The 12057-nt window shown below is 34.1% G+C and overlaps 1 protein-coding gene across 6 annotated transcripts in view; it reads left to right on the top strand.

Moving 5' to 3' along the window:
* Nucleotides 1-12057, top strand: part of KLHL24 (kelch like family member 24) — a 53909-nt gene that overhangs the window by 18801 nt on the left and 23051 nt on the right. The gene's annotated exons all lie outside the window — the stretch shown is intronic.

The raw sequence follows: 12057 nt of genomic DNA, 5'->3' as shown, positions 1-12057 counted from the left end.
CTGTGATGCCATCGGTCCTGGGCTTTTCTTTTGGGGGAGCTTCTTAATGACTTATTTAATTTCTTTATTTGTGATTGGTTTGTTGAGGTCGTCTATTTCTTCTTGAGTCAAAGTTGGTTGTTCGTGCCTTTCTAGAAAATTGTCCATTTCATCTACATTGTCGTGTTTATTAGCATAAAGTTATTCATAGTATCCTGACATTACTTCCTTTATTTCTTTGGGGTCAGTGGTTATGTCTCCTCTTCCACTTCTGATCTTTTTTATTTGCAACCTCTCCCTTCTTCTTTTTGTCAATCTTTTTAAGGGTCCATCAATCTTACTGATTATCTCATAGAACCAACTTCTGGTTTTGTTGATTTTCTCAATTGTTTTCACATTCTCAATTTCATTTATTTCTGCTCTAATCTTCATTATTTCTTTCCTTTTGGTTGCTTTGGAGTTAGTTTGCTGTTCTTTCTCTACTTCTTCCAAGTAGACAGTAAAATTCCTTGATTTTTGCCCGTTCTTGTTTTTTGATATAGGCATTTAGGGCAATAAATTTCCCTCTTAGCACTGCCTTTGCTACATCCCATAAGTTTTGATATGTTGTTTTTTCATTTTCATTTGCCTCAAGATATTTACTGATTTCTCTTGTAATTTCTTCCTTGACCCACTGGTTGTTTAAGAGTGTGTTGTTGAGCCTCCACATATTTGTGAATTTTCTGGCACTCTGCCTATTATTAATTTCCAACTTCATTCCTTTATGATCTGAGAAAGTGTTTTGTATGATTTCAATCTTTATACATTTTCTGAGACTTGCTTTGTGACCCAGCATATGGTCTATCTTTGAGAATGATCCATGAGCACTTGAGAAAAAGGTGTATCTTGTTGTTTGGAGTGTAATGTTCTATAAATATCTGTGAAATCTAGCTCATTTATTATTCAAATTATATTTATTATTCAAATAAATTGAATTTATTATTCATATTCTCTGTTTCTTTATTGATCCTCTGTCTAGATGTTCTGTCCATTGATGAGAGTGTCAAATTGAAGTCTCCAACTATTATCGTAGATGCATCTATTTCTCTTTTCAATGTTTCCCTCATGTATTTTGGAGCATTCTGGCTCAGTGAATAAATATTTATAATTGTTATGTCTTCTTGTCTTCCTTGTCTCTTTTAACTGTTTTACATTTGAAGTCTAATTTGTTGGATATTAGTATAGCTACTCCTGCTTGTTTCTGATTGTTATTTGCATGAAATATCTTTTCTCAACCTTGCACTTTCAACCTATGCTTATCCTTGGGTCTAAGATGTGTTTCCTGTAGACAGCACATAGATGGATCCTGTTTTTTAATCCATTTTGCCAGTCTATTTTATTGGGGAGTTTAATCCATTAACATTTAGTTTTATTACTATACGGGTAGTACTTTCTTCTACCATTTTGCATTTTGTATTTTGTATGTCATATCTAATATTCCTTCTTTCTACACTCTTCTCCACATCTCTCTCTTCTGTCTTTTCGTATCTGCCTCTAGTGCTCCCTTTAGTATTTCTTCCAGAGCCGGTCTCTTGGTCAAAAATTCTCTCAGTGATTTTTCTGTCTGAAAATGTTTTAATTTCCCCCTCATTTTTGAAGGACAATTTTGCTGGATATAGAATTCTTGGTTGGCAGTTTTTCTCTTTTAGTAATTTAAGTATATCATCCCACTGTCTTCTCACCTCCATGGTTTCTGCTGAGATATCTATACATAGTCTCATTTGGCTTCCCTTGTAGGTGATGGGTTGCTTTTCTCTTGCTGCTTTCAAGATTCTCTCTTTCTCTTTGACATCTCACATTCTGATTAGTGTCTTGGAGTGAGTCTATTTGGATCTGTTCTGTTTAGGGTATGCTGCACTTCTTGAATCTGTAATTTTAAGTCTTTTGTAAGAGTTGGGAAATTTTCAGTGATAATTTCCTCCATTAGATTTTCTCCTCATTTTCCCTTCTTTTCTCCTTCTGGGACACCACAACACATATATTTGTGCGCTTCATATTGTCATTCAATTCCCTGTCTCCCTGCTCATATTTTTACATTTTTTCCCTTTATTTTCTTTTTCTTGTCAGATTTCTGATGTTCCATCCCCCAGTTCACTAATCCTATCTTCTGCCTCTTGAAATCTAACATTGTAGGTTTCCATTGCTTTCTTCATCTTTTCTACTGTGCCTTTCATTCCCATTAATTCTTGATTTGTTTTTTTAGCCTTTAATTTCTTCTTTTTGTTCATTTCTTGTCTTTTTTATATCCTCCCTCAATTCACTCATTTGATTTTTGATGAGGTTTTCCATGTCTGTTTGAACATTCTGAATTCATTGTTTCGACTCCTGCATCTCATTTGAATTGCTGGTTTGGTCCTTTGACTGGGCCATAGCTTCAATTTTCCTAGTGTGATTTGTTATTTTTTCCTGGCGTCTAGGCATTTAAGTACCTTAATTAGTTTATTCTGGAGATTGTTTTCACTTCTTTTACCTACGGTTTCCTTGCTGGAGGAATTTGTTGTCTATGTGTTCTTTGACATTCAGTTCAGCTTTTGCTGGACCTCTAGCTTAGGTTTTGTTTAACAGAGGAGAATTTTTCAGTTTTTGTTTTCTTGTTTCTTACCCTACTGTATGGTACCTTCCCGCCACCCCCCAACCCTTAGGAGAGTCTACTTAGGTATTATAGACCCCAGCCAGATTTTCCCAGACCAAACTGGCCTCCTGTCAGGAGGAAAGAGTCACCTGCATCAGTTTTCTCTGAGGGTGAGACCCAGCAGTTTGAAAGATTTTCCTGTGAAGTCTCTGAACTCTGTTTTTCTTATCCTGCCCAGTATGTGGCACTTGTCTGCCTGCAGATCCCACCAGGATAAGATGCGCCGGCTGCCAAGGCTTGGGGAACTCATGGTTCTGGGGAGGCTCGCAGCCAGTCCAGCTGGTCCAGACTGGAGTATGCTGTGTGCCCGGTCACTGCCTTGGCCCCAGGAGCTGTTCTGTATTGTTCCTGGTTATTTAGTAGCTGTTCTGGAGGACAATCTAAATCCCACATCTTGCTAAGCCATCTTGGCTCCCATCAATGATGTTTTAGAGTACTAGCTACAGAATCAGACAGGCCTATTTCCAATGTTATGTTAATTCCATAACATTAGTCAAGGCACTTAAACTTCTTTGTGTATCAGCTTCTTCATCTGTAAAATAAGTATAATACTGCCTACATTGTAAGGTTGTTGTGAGGACTGGGAATGCCATATGAAAAATACATAACTAATATTTGACATAAAGATTAATGCTGATTTCACAGAAAAAAAATCTGAATGCAGTTTAAATTTATGCTATACATTTTTCAGAATAGGAAATATAGTTTGAGATAGCAAATGGCTTATTTTAAACAAGTAAAGTTTGCATCTGTTCCAACATATTTTTCTTTCAGAGTTTATTTAATGATTGCTCTAATTTAAGAACAAAGCTTTGTTGCATAAAAATATTATCTTAAAATCACAGTTGTCCCATGGTGGCTCAGCAGGCAGAGTTCTGCAAAAAAAAAAATCACATTTTTGATGCACTAATTTCTTTATAGCCAAAATAAGCAACAATTCATCATTTATTAATTAAGAGATTTTAGGACAATCCAGATAATTTCAGCCACCTACTGTAGCTGCATTCTCATCTTTGGCTGCTAAGCGTTGCATTAATTTAGTTTACCCTCAGTGCAAAGTCTCTCTGCTTCCATGAAATACTGTAAATTGATCACTTGAAATAAATAAGTAAAAGTTATTGCCTTCCACCCCCCAAAAAAATTATCTTCCCAGCTTTCATTCTATAATAATAATAGCAAACACTTATGTGCCAACAAACACTTCTGTTTTATATGCTTTTACATAGATTAATTCATTTGATGCTTAGAACAGCCCTGTGAGTTAATACTATTAGCCTACTTCACAGATGAGTATACTGAGGCTCAGAGAAATAACCTGTCCAGAGACGCATCGTTTAGTAAGTGGCAGCTCCAGGATTCAAAATCTGTGTGTTCGGGCTCCAGGGTTCATGTTCTGAACCAGTGTGCATACTATCTCTTGCTTTACTACCTTTTGAATATTCATATTTAAAAGATACATTCTGCAAAATGGTGATACTGTAAAGACTACATTACATAATACGGCTTTTATTCAGTGCCCTCAGCATTCCTAATTTTCTCTCATTCCTACTCTCTTCCTTCAATTCTCCGTCTAAGCCTCTAATATAGTCTGGAAACTTGTTTCCAAGTTGATAGCTTCATATCAGTGTAGGAAACATTTGGGGGGCGGGGTGTTTCATATTGACACTTAAATACGTACTTGCCAACAGGAATACTTTTATGCACTTTAATCATATGGTAACCAACTTAACCATGGCTTAATTTCATCTAATAAATATTTGAGTACCCCTATGTGTCATCCCTAAATGTGAATGCCAAGTCAAACCTTTCTCATCTGGAGAAAAGTAACTTCTCTGCCCCAACCGTGTCCCAATTCATGAATCTCAACTGTGGTATTTATTTTACTGTCCCTGACTCTGGTTCTGCTTTTCTGATCTTTTTTGACAGTCTGAATCTGACCTCCAGTACACCTAATTCCCTCTTTCTGCTGCTTTACCCCAAATTACTGTTTTTCATATTTTCCATTCCAACCTGGATACTAGACTTTTAAACTCCTAATTGCTTGGTAGCTTGATTCTGAAATTCCTGATTTTGTACTGTTACTGATCCAGATTGTCCCTAATGTAGTGACGCCCTGAAATAATCACTTTCCATGATAGATGCTAGTTTTCCCTTTTGGTGGATTGGACTGCCTACAAAATCAGGGTTCCCAAGTGCAAACACAGATGGCATTAAACTGGACTACTGTCTTCCAAAAGACTGACATACATAACAAATTGTTCATATTGAAAAAAAATTAGGCCCTTTGCCACATAACACTGAACAACAGAGAGAGCTAAGACTTAATTAGCTCATCATTTTGAGGTTGGACTCAGCAGTTAATTATTTATTTCTTCCAATATTTTCTACTACCTTATGTCTAACAATGTGTTACTGTATAATGAAAATGGGGACCAAGTTGCCATAACGAAGACAAGACTCAAGTTCCTGCTGTAAACCAATGAAAGACTAAAAAGAGTCTAATATTAAGTTTTTTTCTTAAGATATGTTTGGTGTTTTAGGATTATTTAGTAAGTCGCTTTATTTCTTATTTTATAGGGGATAAAACTGGGCCATAATTAGTGAACTGACTTGCTAACAAAAGTACTTGGTAGCCAGGGACATGGGTAGAATTCAGTGTTCTGAATTCCTATTCCAGTTCTTCTTAAGAATGATATTCTACTATATTATAAGATTGGTTTATCATTTTTATACAAGGTAATTCATTGTTATTGTTAACCTTACAGTTTCATTTGAAGAGTATACAGTGTTAGTCTCCATCTATCTGATATATCAGGTAGTATATCAATTCTCCTCCCCAAAGGATATCTCTGTTGCCAGATTTTTGTGTGTGTGTGTGTGAGGGAGGGTGCGTGGTCCGGGAATTGAACCCGGGTCTTCTGCATGAAAGGCAAGCATTCTAACACTGAACCACCCGTGCACCCTGTTGCCAGTTTTAAAACTCCTTTTAGTGATATTCTTTGCATATGTAAATGCATGCGTGTATGTGTGTACACATATTTTCCTGCTTTTCATTGTGATATAATTATAAAAAGGTTCTGCACTTACTTCTGCACCTTGCTTTTATTACTTAAAAGTGTACTGGATATTGTTTTATATCACCACATATAGGTCTTTCTCCTTTTAAAAAGCTTTTTATTATAGAAAATATCAAGCTCATATTTTTTAAAGAGCTACACACTATCCCATTTATCGATGTACCACAATTTAGTTACTCCATCTCTTAATGGTAGACATTTTTTTTTGCCATTGAAAATAATACTCATTGAATAATCTTGTACCTTTTTCTTTTCATACATATACTGGTAATTTGTAGCATGTGCATTTATTATTTCAGTCTATATTGTAAAAATTCCTTCTAGTTTAAACTAATATTTTAGTAAAAATATGAAAAGTGCCTGTTTCTCCACTCCTTTGCCAATACCGTGTATTACTAGTTTTTGTAAATCTTTGCCACTCTGGCAAGTGAAAATGGCCTCTCATAGCATAAATCTGCATTTCTTTTTTAATGTGGAAGACTGAGCATCTTTTCTTGCCTTTGAAGCCATTTGTAGGTTGTTGGGTTTTTTCCTGCAATTCATTGACCTCTAAACTATCAGACTTCTGATGGCAAATTGTAGAAACCAGATCACCAGCTCAAGGAAAATGTATTAAAAAGGGTACGGGGCCAGTGTCTTGTGAAACTTGAGAGTAAAAATTCAATAAGATCCTAGAGAAGACTGGACCTGGTTACTGAAAAGCCACTAGGACCCAGACTGTGTGCTTTCTCTCCTCTCAACTCTGCTTCTCTCTGCATGTCTTCATCATTCTGTCTCAGTGGCTACATATGGCCACTCTCAGTTTTTAATCACTCAGGAAAATCTCTGAATTTCATGGAGAGAAATACTCTTATTCAACCAGACAGCCTTCTCTGGACAGCTTCCTATGGCCATGGGAACAGGATCATGTAGCAAAAATGTGGTGACTGAAAACCCCAACTCATGCATTGAATTGAACAGACAACTCTTTAGTGACTATTAGTAGTCAGAAATTATTTTTTTTCTTTTTTTTAACGTGTGTGTGGGTAATTTAAGGTAGTTGGCTAAATTATGATAGCCAGGCTGCCTTTTGCAGTTTCAAGCAAAAGGCCTCACCACACAGGTTCGTACAGTGCCATCTCCACGTGGAAGGCCATCTGGTTAGAGTGAGCCTCTTAAGGGGTCATTTATATTGGTGAGTTTGCCATAATCCTCTAGGTTCATAAACTTTTTTTAATACATGGTTAGAATAGATCAAACTACTAGTAGGGGCAATTTTTTTTATATATATATACATAACAATATACAAGCATGAATATTCTTACCATATGATTATTCCATTCTTGGTATATAAACAGTAACTCACAATATCATCACATAGTTGTATATTCATCACCACAATCACCTCTCAGAATACTTGCATCAATCCAGAAAAAGAAATAAAAAGAAGAAAGAAAAAAATTCGTACATACCATATACCTTCCCCCTCCACCTCAGCGATCACCAGCATTTCAATCTACTAAATGTATTTTAACATTTGTTCCCCCTATTATTTATTTATTTTTAATCCATATGTTTTACTCATCTGTTGATAAGGTAGATAAAAGGAGCATCACACACAAGGTTTTCATAATCACACAGTCACATTATGAAAGCTGTATCATTATACAATCATCTTCAAGAAACATGGCTACTAGAACACAGCTCTACATTTTCAGGCAGTTAATAGGGGCAAATTTAACATTAACTGGGAGAGAGTGATTGACACAATTCTGTTCTAATCTGTATATGTATTTATTTGCAATAAGAAATGAAACTGTCAATCAGACTAGATATTTTGAGTCAGTTTCCCGAGCATATTCTCTTGCTATGGGCAAGTCACTATAGGAAAGCCAAAGTACTGAAAGGTTGTTTGGTGAGTCCGATTCCAAACAAACGGAGGTAGATATTTAGAGCTAGAGTCCCCTTAGATTGGCTTGAGGAAATTTCACCCATTATAGAGATATTGTCAAAGAATCAGTAATATCCAAGTTAGCTTAGCTAAGATTCTCTGTCTTAGAAAAGATCTTGAATGGACATAGCAAGTGTTTGCCTCTGTGATTATTCATTCATTCATTCATACATGCATCATTCAGTCATTTACTTAATGCTTCTAAGGATGGCTAATCTCGTTTTCTACTATTTGGCTGTTTTCTTCAGGTAATTTGAGTTTAGTGTCAGTCATTTAGACTAGAGACCCACGTTGTCAATTTAAGGCTTAAGTCTCATTTTTCCATTTTAATCCATTATTTTGGCTTATGGTTTGATTTTCAGATGCATTTGAGTTTTTGAGTGGTGAAAAGACTGTATAATTAATCTGTCTTCCCTTCTCTTTTCCGACTTCCCACTATATGGAAATACACTGCCTTATTGTGTATTTTTTTTTAAATATATTCATTTATTTTTTCTATAAGCCAGGATCACCTTTGGACCCCTTTTTGTCCATGAAAGTTAGTTTGGCGGTTCACCTGTCTCTGACTTATTTGCCATTAATAAGTAGGTATTAATTTTGGCATTAATAAGTAGTTTGGCATTAACTCTCAGCTAACAATTCCTGTATTTCACCTTTTGAGATTCTTAGCTGTTAGGTAAATGCTACCTGAACCTGGTAATTAATACACATGACTTGTTGATTTGGTTTAGAATATCCTGTGGATTTATCATTATTTTATCATTTAAGTAAGTAAAAAATGTGATTTTTGGGGGGGGTACCTGGTCCAGGAATCAAATCCGGGTCTCCCACATGGAAAAATGTGATCTTAATTTGTTTTTTTCTCAAATTTATGATAAAAGAGGGTGAAGTTTTTTTTTTTTAATATTTACCATTATAAAAAGAATAGTTTGGTTGTTATACTTTCTTTGAAACAAATGATAAAATTACTAAAGCAGCAAATTTTTATTTTGTCACAAGAAAATCACATAGTAGAATTTTTACTTTAAAGAATTAATGAAATAAAGTAACACTCTAAAAATAGATTGTATGAGTATTCAGAAATTTATTCTTCATACACCATCGTCTTGAACTTTAAAGAATTAATGAAATAAAGTAACACTCTAAAAATAGATTGTATGAGTATTCAGAAATTTATTCTTCATACACCATCGTCTTGACTGCCTTTTTGTTCTAGTTGCCATTATCAGCTGGAATAACATTTCCTTTAAGGCAGTCAGCTCCCTAAGTATTTTTCCAATCTCAACAAGTAATTGTTGTATTGTTTAACAGTCTCTGAGATCACCAAGCTTGTATCTAATTAAGTTAAAATCCATTTGGCTGCAATAAATCAGACACAAAAGAACAGATACTATATGATTTCACTAATATGAACTAATTGAAATATGTAAACTCAGAGTCTAAAAATGTTGAATATAGGATACCTAGAAAAAAACAGAAGTTAGAGAAGGGAGAGCGGACGCCTCATGTGTTCAGAATGTATAGTGATGTTGAACTTCAAATGTTTGGGGATAGATACAGTTGAGTATTGCTCATTAGTAGGAATATAAGGAATAGTGCTGTATTGTAGGTGAATTTGGTTGACAGGTGTAATTTAGAGTTAAAAACATTACAAAGTTTTCTACCTTATCAGCAGACAAGTAAAACATACGAAATAAAAATAAATAATGGGGGAAAAAGCCAAAAAAAAATATTATTCATATATTTAGAGATTGCATAAAATTTCTAAAAATTTGGCAATATTCTCACTGTCCATGTTATGGCTGATAGTAATGTGATGATAAGCAATGGTATGGTGTTGTTAGTCATGGTTTTAGCTATTCTTAAAAAGCTACAGATCATAGAAACAGCCAGACTGTCAGTTGCACTAATACTTACCTAAAAGTGTATGTGGTCAGCTAAAGGTCAGCGCTCCATCTGTAACATGGAAAAACTTTAAAAGAAAGGCAGGACAAATATATATATTGTATTTTATCTGTTAATTAACATAACTCTGGTAAAGGTATAAAAGTGAAACAGATTAAAACCTCTGCTATGGTTTCTTGATATGAAACATCTGTCTAGTGTTTTCATTTCTGAAAGTAGCTTCATTTAAAAATGCTTATAAATATAAAAGCTGAAAAAAAAACCATTACAAATTTAAATATGTTCTTGCATGAACTGGTACACTGGTACAAAGAGTTAGTAATAGAGTGGTATGTAGGGGAAAATACCTCATGCAAGCTACAGACTATAGTTAAAGAACTTTACCTTAAAGTTCTTTCAATAATAACTAGTATACCACGTCAATACTAGGGATCAATAATAGGAGGAGATAAGGGAGATGGGTTAAGTTGGGTTTTCTTTTTTTTGTTTCTGTATGATAATTATCTTTTTGGAGTAATGAAAATGGTCTAAAAGTGTGATGATGATTGCCCAAATAAATGATGGTAATGTGAGATATTGATTATATAATTTGGATGGAATATATGGTAAATGAATGTATCTCATTAAAATTTGCCAAAGAAAAACAGCCATTTGGCTGCAAATAGGACCTTCAATACAGGTAAAACTACTAGATCCTTCTAATACACACTCACGTGATCCTCAGATTAGTGAAACTCAGTGTTCTAGCTGTTAGCTTTTTGTGGCTGCTTTCTCTTCCTGTTTTACTCTAAAAAACAGACAATATGTGTTTATTGGGCAAAAATGTCTTGAAAAAGGCAGGCAAGTTCAAACAAAGCCAAAACATCAAAGAAATAGCGTGCTCCAAGGGAAAGTTTCCTGAGTATTACTTTAAAAATTTAAGAAGGGTTCTAACCTCCATGACAGTATTTAACCATTTTTGTTGTCCTCACTCAGTAAATAAGGTATGTCACATAGATTTGTCTTAAGGTATTTTAAGTGTGATTTTAGGAAATGCTATCTCTATGGAAAGAAAAGTGATACTACTGAAGTTATACTACTGAAAAGTTATACTACTGAAGTGTCCTGTGCTATACTCACTAATATTTGGGTGCTTCTGATAATGTTTTACTATATATTAGTTTAGGGTTAAATAATTTGCTGGGTATTAACGTTAGGGTTAAGTAATTTGCTGGTTTCTTAAAATTTTGTGCATCTGTGAACAAAATTCTTTTCTACAAGGTATGTGTTTCTGATTTTATAATGGTTAAAGTCTGCCTGGCATGGAATAGTTCATTTAGTAGAAATAGCTCTGAGTAAATGTAGCTAAAATATAGCAGCCATGTTAAAAGGAAGCATATCAATATTGCTTATTTGATTTTTTTTCATAGTGTAATTGTACAACATCACACTGACTAAAACTACAACTCGGTGTTCTGATGTAGTCTTTTTTCCCCCTGCACACTTAAGAGAATTGTTGACATTTTTTTTGTGTAAGACTTAACATTACGACAACCATAAAATATAATTACAAGACTTTTTCATTTAGATTATATTTGTGAAAACTATGAAACCCAAAGATTTTTAAATTCCGGGAATATCTATTCAGCATTATGGACAAAACAATCTTGGAGAAGCTGTTAATTTTTTCCTATCGCTAGCTTAAGTTTAAACTTAACATTGATTAATATAAATTTTAGTATTCTCTTAGTGATCTAAGTAGTTGTGTTTTCCATTCGAAAAACAGCCCATGCTGATTATAGTTTTCAAAATTTGTAATGATAGAAAAGGGTGAAGCACACCATCTAGAGACAGCCATCATTAGCATTTTGGTATATTTTTTTCTAAACACATACCTGCATAATTTTCAGCTTTTACATAGTTGTGATCATATATTATGTACAATGTTTCAACTTGCTTTTTTACTTTAGCGGCCTTTATTATAAACTCTGTTAATATCATTTTTAATGACTGCCTAACATTTTGATTGGATTACCTTAATTTACTTAGCTTTGTATTTTGAAAAATGATTTCTGAAGAAATATATACACTCCTTTAAAGAGTTCTTGAATTATACTATGAATTAGTTTTCTAAAAATTAAAATCTGATGAAAAAAGCACCATTTTCCTGCTTTAGAAAAAGTATGTTACCTTATCTTGTGTAGTTATGCATATCTGAATTACTATATAATGGCATTTGAAAGTCATTCCTAAAATTACCATCATTTCAGTTGGATTGGATAGGATCTTTGGACTGCCTTACAGTTTTTAAGTCAAAGTGCTATAGGAATTTTCTGTGGAAAAATGATGTCACTAACTCATTTGTAAATGTTCTCAAAGTAAGTACTTGTCTGCCTTTATTGTTTGGCACATACACAGAGAATAAATTTAACTTTTAGCTTTAGTGTTTTACCTTCGGTATGACCTTGATATATTAAGATTTAAATAGTCTTGTATGTATTTTCATTTAATATTTA

Source organism: Tamandua tetradactyla, chromosome 2 (genome assembly GCF_023851605.1).
Source record: "Tamandua tetradactyla isolate mTamTet1 chromosome 2, mTamTet1.pri, whole genome shotgun sequence".
Classification (NCBI taxonomy): domain Eukaryota; kingdom Metazoa; phylum Chordata; class Mammalia; order Pilosa; family Myrmecophagidae; genus Tamandua; species Tamandua tetradactyla.
Note: the sequence above shows the minus strand (reverse complement) of the source record. Positions and strands in the feature narration are given on the sequence as shown.